Source organism: Schistocerca serialis, chromosome 6, assembly GCF_023864345.2.
Source record: "Schistocerca serialis cubense isolate TAMUIC-IGC-003099 chromosome 6, iqSchSeri2.2, whole genome shotgun sequence".
Lineage (NCBI taxonomy): Eukaryota > Metazoa > Arthropoda > Insecta > Orthoptera > Acrididae > Schistocerca > Schistocerca serialis.
Window position 1 is genome coordinate 104878624 of NC_064643.1, and position 9388 is coordinate 104888011.

Here is a 9388-nt window from a genome sequence, read left to right on the forward strand (position 1 = left end):
ATTCTTAATATTCTCATCATTCGTAGTTTAATAGTCATTTTCAGTGTTTTGTTTTATGGATGTAGAAAATTTTAAAACGCCAAAAGAATCGTATTGACTATGGCTAAAGGAAGAACGAAAAGAGACGATAACTGCAATGAAAATAATTGTGACCTGTGCTAGTACTGTTATGTTGTATTCCTGATGTTTTAGACGATCGGAGCTTCAGAGTGCCATTCAAATTGTGAAGTATTTCTTCAGATCCTAAGTTCCAAATGCAGCACTGTCCCAGTCGTGTGTCAGCTCAGTCAGAAAATGACACAGGAATAATGTGCAACATAGGCATAAACATTTATTTTTCGTTAACATTTCTGTGTACGGTCATACTTTCATCAGTCATATGTTACGTATTTGGTGATCGTTTTACAGATCTCGCACACATTCTAAAAGTCCTACCTCAAAATTTTATGAATTAGTTTACTTCCTCCCTCACTTACATCAGCTTTCATATGCATATTTCTCTTATACCACTGAGCCTCCGTTTACTACATAATATAGCTGGAAACGTCAATACATAGCCTTTATTTATTAACAAATAAATATGAGAAGTTTTAATTCGAAGTTGCATAGAGAATCTGCTGGATTTCTGTCGAAATATGTCTGTGACTAAGGGTGCATGCCAGTCAATTATAGATTAAAATTTCAAGTAGTGACTTGAATGTAGCAAATGTATTAGTTTCGACATACAATAAATTTAACAGCAAAAATCATATAACGCATATTAGCTAAAAAGCCACCTGTTGCGTAGTTTTCTAGGAAAAATTAAAGTTCGCTTCGCGACGTGTCAAACATTTTAGTGGGGAAATTCTAAGATTTTGTGGGTGTGTATTAAACAGCTTTGATTAATTGACAGATTTAGTTACCTGTAATTGTCATTTATGTTTTGGATCTAATGAACAAGAGCCGACGGTATATTTTTTTGAAGTTTTTTGCATTGTTAACCAATGCCGATTAGCCTCATTAGAAAATTTCGTAAAATGCAAGTACACATATTTGAGCAGTATATTTTATTTTCCCATTCCTTTCAGTAAATTACGTTCCTATTACGCAATTAAATGGACGTAAAATTGAAGTACATAAGCTCCTGTGACCACTGACTTTTGTCTTATTCACTTGAATGCGTGAAATAGTTCGTTCACCGTTACGTAGGATAATTGTAACGTGCTTATGATTCATAGTCGTATTTCTGGATTTTCATCATATTACTCTTTTTCTGTCGTGTCTGGGGCAACATGAGCTACTCGTAACCGTTATGACAGAGACCAGAGTAAGATTAACAAGGCTGACGCCTTCGCGTTTCATGCCAACTGTTTACGGCGGATGTTTTGTAGTCTTCGCCGCTCCATCGCTAGTGATACGAGACAGTGCAGCAGTAGTTCCTTTTTGCGGAATGGTGGGTGAGCAGGCGGCTGTCCTGGAAAACAGGGAACGCGTCGGCCGTGTTGTGAATGAAGCTGCATCTTGATTCCGTTCCAGTCAAGCCCTACCCCGATTCTTTAAACAATCGAATTCTATTATACGGAACGTCATATCCCTCGAACTATGTCGTACGATATTTTGCAGGTACATTCAGTGGTATGAGTAGGGATGCTGCCAGCAAATTGTTGCTAATAGTTTGTAGCAAAGAAGTGATACATTAAAATGACACCGAAGTTTTGTTGCTTGAACAACAAACATTTAATAAGCGATAAACTTTTTGCCTTTTATTTTGTGGGGCTGTAAGCAAAAGGTTTCTAAAAGGTTTAAAACTGTGTGTAAAGTTTACTGGAAGGTGCTGCTCTTTTTCTTGAATACTGGATGGTTGCAATATCAGTAATTTGCACGCTTCTGCGCTGCATAAAGATCTTCACACAGTTTGTAACTTCAGTGCTCAATTTACTGTGTTGCACCTGTAACATTAGAGTATAGCTGTTGAGAAGATTACGATTTTAAATTGTTAAGGTTCGGTCAGTAACTGTGTGAAATACCGAATATAAAATTTTTGTTGCCCATAAGTGCCACTGTCGGACGAGCTGCAATAGGACCGTGCCTCGGGTTAGTCGTATAGTAATATAGATGTACAGACTATCACAGGTAATTTCACCACACGCTCGACTTTGATGCGTCTATAAAAATAAAACCTAAATAAATTGCGTCCGCAGCTCGTGGTCGTGCGGTAGCGTTCTCGCTTCCCACGCCCGGGTTCCCGGGTTCGATTCCCGGCGGGGTTAGGGATTTTCTCTGCCTCGTGATGACTTGGTGTTTGTGTGATGTCCTTAGGTTAGTTAGGTTTAAGTAGTTCTAAGTTCTAGGGGACTGATGACCATAGATGTTAAGTCCCATAGTGCTCAGAGCCAACCATTTTAAATAAATTGCATATCCCTAGTCCATTCATCAGATATTTTCCATTTTTCTTGTCTTGCTGTCGCTCAGTGCTTACAGGATTCATGAATAATGGTGTACCGTATTTTCGTGCATTTCCCGCTAGTTGACTGAATATTACGCATAATAGATCACGTAGACAGTGCTGCCCTCTAGCCGCCATGCTCGTTTAGTTTGCCACCTTCTCGTTTCCTTAACGATGTTGCAATAAAAAGACTGTAAATGCAGTACAACTTCTTCCTGGCAGCCACAACGTGGCGTGGAGGAGGTTACAATGTTGCAGTTTGATTCCGTTCCGTACTTCCCATTTTACTACGTGGTACCTTAGTGTGATATCCAGAAACCGAATTATCGAAACTGAATAGATGTTAATTCATAAAATACACTTGCTTCATTGTTAAAAGTATTAAAGCACTACCTGTATTCAAGCCATCTGTTGTGAAGAGCAAAGATTCAGATTTTTACACATCTGACAGCTGCTAAATGCTTAATTATGTATCTGTTGCATACATTAGATAATGTGCGTCACAACCCTGTGTAATCTTCTTCGAATTTGAAATACATTTCTTAAACGTACAGATAATCTCACGCTACATACAAAAATTAAAATGAAGGCTTTCACGACCGGGTGACATGGCTGTTGATATACTTTCCGGGATGTGAGGTCGTGGTCCAAGAACTTCTCTACTCCTTACGTTTCGTCCAGGACTGCGCTGGACTTCCTCAGAGGCGCTGCTCCGCTGAGTCTTACCGACAGCCGACAAGACTCAGCGGAGCAGCGCCTCTGAGGAAGTCCAGCGCAGTCCTGGACGAAACGTAAGGAGTAGAGAAGTTCTTGGACCACGACCTCACATCCCGGAAAGTATATCAACAGCTACAAAAATTAACTTCTACATGTTTGGTTTTATTTTGCTTTACACGATGTATTTCCTCAAATATACAACACGTCGTAGGTTTCGGGAATAATTTTAGTTAATAATCGTGCTGATACATCGGCACTGAATCTGAGATCCTCTTAACGTCTGCCAGTGGCCAGAAATCGTAATGCAGCCACCTACCTCTCCTCGCGTATTACTGCCTCTCTGCCTCTATTCTTTTTCGTTGAATGATTTTTGGTACTATGCTGCAGTGCCTGTGTTAAGAATTAAGATGACACGTTCCTTCCAACACGCATACATCTCCAAAAGGAAAAATTCTTAACGGCACAAAGTATGTTTTCGCCGACACCGGACAAGTGACTTTAAATCTCCCCTGTACGTGAGTACATATAATGAATGAATGTGCGACTGCAGGTTGGCATTTGGAAGCTTGGGACTGGCCTTGGAACCTGCTCGGATACCCTAATTGTAAGGCGATAAGCGGGAAATCCGTGATAGAGTACCGTTCCCGGGCACATTTTCACTGTCATTCCATTATACAGCTGATCGTTGTCCACGCAGCTGCGAATAGATTTTCTGGTTTTATGGTGTTCAACAGCTCCGAAATTCACGATTCAACCATGTTTAGGCAATAACGAAAATCATCAGTTGCCAGCTCTTTAAGTAACAGTGCATGGGCGAATTTTTCCTTGCATCAGTCACTTCTATGCCCACAGCTTTCTCTCGGGTTCTTCGGGCTTGCTAACTTTGAAACAGCAAAGACAAACCCCCTTTTGGTTTCTGTTTAAAAACCAAACGGGATCTCGTAGAACACAAACTCAATGAACAACACGGCGGCGCTGTAATCGTTGAATGCAGTCGGTCGGGACTTATATAGGTCGACTGACCCATGAACTCGAGCGTGTGTTCGTGGCCTTTAGTAAACTTGAACTTCATTCATGTGATCTTGTTGCGCCTTCCACGGGAGACCAAGCACTTTCGTTAGACTGTCGCTCACTAAAGAAACTAGTGATGAATCGCTGAGCCCTTCCTCCGAATTTATCCATGCCATTTGGTAAGTATTTAATTCTAACAAATACCAAAACACCTAGTCGGATGAGTTAAACTATTCCTTTCGAGGATGCATTACACAGCAGTAACATTTTTCTCTTGTATCTAAGGATTTTGGGGCATATACTTCGTTCCATTATAAAATCTCACAGAATGCGATGTACTGACACACAAGCAGCGCGGATTCAGAAAATATCGGTCTTCTAAACCACTACTCGCTCTTCATTCTCCCGCGGTAATGGCCGCTATCGACACGGGGTCTCAGGCTGATTTCTGGATTTCCATAAGGCTTCCTGCACAGTTTATCACAAGTGGCTTCTAATCAAAATCTTAAACATGGCTGCGATTCGGTAACTGCATAAATTTGAAGGAGGTGGCTACTGGTCGTTACAGCACTTCTGGAGTACGGGGGACCGCTCCTACTCATCAGATTTCGCACAGATTTATGGAATGTGTAACGGTTGGCGAGAAATGAAACTAAAAGAAGTGGGAGTTCCAGGTGGCCAAGCTTTCACAAAAAGAATAACATGTTTGGTGTATGTCGGGCGACACATGTGCCATTTCTGTTAGCGTAGTTTCCAGGCAATGGTTTGCACAGAGTGAAGAGTACCCAACGGCACTGCGAGGGTGTGGGTTTCGAGTCCTTACGCAGTCTGTTTTACCTTACCCTCAAAATCAACCGAAATGCTGAATACATTGCATTTATTGATATTTTCATTAAAGATATAAAAAGAGAAGGCAATCGAAAATTTTCGATGGCCAGTAAATTCCCAACAAGGCATTGTACTTCCAGCTCCAAGAGGACTCTGCTAATAACTTTCCAGGAACGGAATGTAATAAGAGTGCAAGACTTCGTATTCCATTAGTTTCATTTTGACCTTCCAGTACTGTCACGCGCGTGGTTTGCTGCAAGCTGCGCGATGAGAAAGAACCTTCGATGAACGTAAACCATGATTTTCTACAAAAAATTCAAAACTAACACGTAATTGTAAAAAAATGCAGCGTTTATTGCGTCCACAAGATACCGAGAAAATTGCTGCTTCCCCTATAGCCCCACGACGTGCAAATTAACACAATATTAAAAGAATGCAGTTTTATATACGCATTTGTGTACGCCCTGCAATCCTTTCCTGGAAATCTGCTATACCAAAGTTTCCCTTGCTTTTCCTTAAAAAGATATCAAGAAATGCAGCTGCCATAACATACGTGTAGATGACTCGTGCGTCGCACGACTCCCCCCCAAAAGTGCTGCTTTTTCTAAACGCTTGGCCATCTGGAGTTTCCACTTCTGTCACTTTCATTTCTGGCCAAGCCCTACAGAAACCACTCATTTGGACGAAGTGGGTGATGAGTAGGTGCGATCCCCGTGTGAGCTTTACGACGGGCCTCTTGTTTCCTTGACGGGAAAGCCAGAGTTCGTAGTAAATGAAGGAGAAATCATATAGTGGAACCGATGTTATATCTTGGGTTCCTGGAGGGAGCAGTACAGGCCCTACGCCGTTCTTACGAGGGTTATCCAGAAAGTAATGCGCCGCATTTTTTTTCTCAGCCGAAAACAATGCTACGAATGCGAAACGTTTCGTATGTGTTATTCGAAGTCTTCTGAGCGAGCACGCAAAGGTTTCGTCACTTCCGACAGGCAGTTTGAAAACTGCGCCTGTAGGTGAACGTTGGAAGCAACGAGCAGTCACTGAATTTCTCGCTGCAGAGAAAGAAACTGTGGCGAATGTTCACAAACGCGCGTGCAAAGTCTATGGAGCATCTGCTGTCGACAGAAGTACAGTCAGTCGCTGGGGCACGGAGGGTGAGGCCATCAGAAGGCGGTTGGGCGGACCTCCACGATTTGCAGCGGTCGGTGAGACCATGCACGGCTGTCACGGCTGACATGTTGCAGCGAGTTGTCATTCTCGAGGACGGACTGATTACGACTCAAAAAGACATTTTGAGGAAGATAGAGGTGATTCACACAGTGAAGCACTGGTTCCGCCAACAAAACAAGGACTGGTACCGGCATACAAGCCCTTGTTTTGGGCTGGAAGGAGGTCATAGAACGGGATGGAGATTACGTGGAAAAACAGGGTGTGTAGATGAAACACCATTCTTTCGTGTGTGTAATTCTCATTATGTTCTATTTTCAATAAAAAATTGAAGAAAAAATGCGGTGCGTTACTTTCTGGGCAACCCTCGTAGTACAAAAGATTTAAGAGACAATCTGAGAAGGTCTCTTACTTTTTTTGCAGATGGTCCTGTCTTTTACTGTCTTGTATAGTCATCAGAAGAATCACAAAATGATTTAGACAAAGTACCTGCATGCTGCAGGAAGTGGAACTGTCTGAACACAAATTGAAATCTTCCACACGAGTGATTAAAAAAAGTTGGATCACATAATAAACCAAAATTAAAAGCCGTCTCTTCAGCAAAGTACCTAGGGATTACAATTGCGAACAACTAAAATTGGAAACATCACATCGCAAACCTCGTTAGAAAGGTGAGCCAAAATGAAATTTTGCTCCAGTTTTAACCGAGACAGCCTTCGCCATTGATTTCATGTCTGAATGCAAAACGAAGTTAGACATTTGTTAGTCAGATTACATGTGTTTAACGAGATAGTCACTTTGAGTTCTGCGATATATGCAAATTATATTTGTGGATTAAGTCTACAGGCTGCACTACGCTTGTCCGTCCTGTTCTGAAATACTCCCGCGTAGTGAGGAATCCTTGCCAGACAGGTTTGACGGAGGACGTTGAAGTTCAAACGAAGGCAGCTAGTTTTGTATTAACAAAAGGCGGAGAGTGCATCAGGGACATGATACGGTAGCTGGAATGACATTCATTAAGACGAAGGTTTTCGCTGCAGTGACAGCCCTTCGCTTGCCACCAACTTTATCTTTTGAGTGGCAAAATATTTTGTCGACTCTCACCTACGTAGGGAGAAATGACCATGATAAAATAAATGAACTCGCACAATAAGGTACAGGTGTTCATTGCTACGACTCTGCGTTAGCGGGTGGAACGCTAGTAAAACAGCCTGAAAGTGATTCCATGAACTCACCTGAAAACTGAAGTGTGAATACCAGGGTTATCATGTGGGGCAAGAAGTATCAGGCACCTGCCACCATACGAGACGTGCTTTACACTGATATTCCTGGATATTTCACAGCTGACACACTCCAATGTTTTCGTGCATTTGTCAACTACCTCTCTCTCAATGAACAGTGAAACATCAGCTGGTCTCCACGACTTGTATAATTTTGCATCCTCTCTGTACAGTATGGGTCAGGAGGAAAGGTGCATGCATAGATGGGTGACGGTATTATTGATTCTGAACAAAATACGTCCTATCGACGCATCCCTTATTCCGAATGGTATCAAAGATAGAACACATTTAATGTACATTACTTATTTTCTCCATTAAAACATTCTCATTGTTCACTATGTACAACAGTGGTGGTGTAGAGAAAGTTGAGACGATCAATCTGATACAGAACCCTTGGGGTCAAGTTGGGAAAGTACCTCAAGTTGGCCTACAAAAACTACCTCAACGCACGAACGTAGCCCGAGATTTTAAATTTTCTAGCAAACTTAACATAGTTCGATTTTGTACAACGACACGTTTTCGTTGGAGGGTTCGGTTCCAGGGTTATTCAGTAGAAACGTACAAAAATGGTATTTAATGTGTTCTATATCGGATATTGATCGGAATAAGACATGTCTATATGAAGCTTTCTTTTTGACAGAATCACTAATACTACCCCTCAAAGCATGTACCTTACCTCCTGACTGACCCTGTGCAGAAATGTCTACCGCGAGCCATGTCAGGCCTGCTGGCGTCGTTTCCCGCTACATCTATATACGCAGTGAATAGTAACGGTCGTGCCACATTCCACTTCTTCTGGCGTCTCGCCGCTGGAAACACGTCCTAATAATTTAGCCTGAGCCATGAACGTTTCATCTCCAGCTGTTCTCATCAACTTAAGTGTGTCACATACGAACAGAAAAATAACATAAGAACAAACTATTCTAGACACGGATTTTGAAAGCCATGCGAAGTTACCGTTTGCGCCCAGTACAAGATAAAACTTAAATATTCCACTCAAATTCCCCCCTGTGGGTCCGGGGTGTAAAATAGGCCCGAGGTATTCTTGCCTGTCGTAAGAGGCGACTAAAAGGAGTGTCTCACTTTTCGGCCCTATGAGTTCAGGTCCCATTCTATGGTTTGACTTGCCACTTTCCAAATCCTACAGAAGTGCGGGTCACATAGGGAGGGACGCCTTATGTAGTGAACAAGTTATCCATAGTGCCCTTAGATTCGATCTCCTGAATCTCTTGTCATGGCTTTGTATCTCCACCTGCGATAAAACTATTTGGGCGAGGACACTTTACAGGGTATGTGATCTTCCGTTGTCTCCTGTCCTCTTTCGCCCCCATGACAATATTGGTTTTCTCTGCACCCACTATCCAGCATGGTAGCCAGTCCGTTGTGGTGGGGGCATCATGTACCTATTTGGTGGTAGCCCACTGACAACACAGAGATTACACTGCTGATGCCTGAGCTGTAAACTCCCCACGTATGCGAAGGAGTAGTTGCCTGTCTTCCTGGTGCATCAGGACTCCCAGCAATTGCCAACATACCAGTTGGCCTTTGCTGTGGCTGGGTGGTGCCCATGGGGAGCGCCCCTGGTCGGAGTGGCTGGCATCAGGGCGGATGACCCGCAATGTAGCGGACTAAGTATTCACTTGCTCGTGACCATACGGCAACAGCAGTCTCTAAGAAGGGCAAGATGGAATACAATGCCAAAAGGTATGACCCTAAATCGATTCCCTCCCTCGTTACGCGGTGGGAGGAACATAGGGCTACAGAGCCATATTCGCCTCTGTTTTTAGTCTGTAGCAGAGCTGATGGGGGCTACATCCTACCTACGAAGCCTCAATTTTTCGTTGAACACCTTGAGGATAAATTTAGAGAAGTGACAGCGCTGTCCATGATGCGAAACGGCGCAGTCTCGATTCAGACAGCATCCCCAGCCCAATCCCGATAGTTACTCGCCTGTGACAAGCTG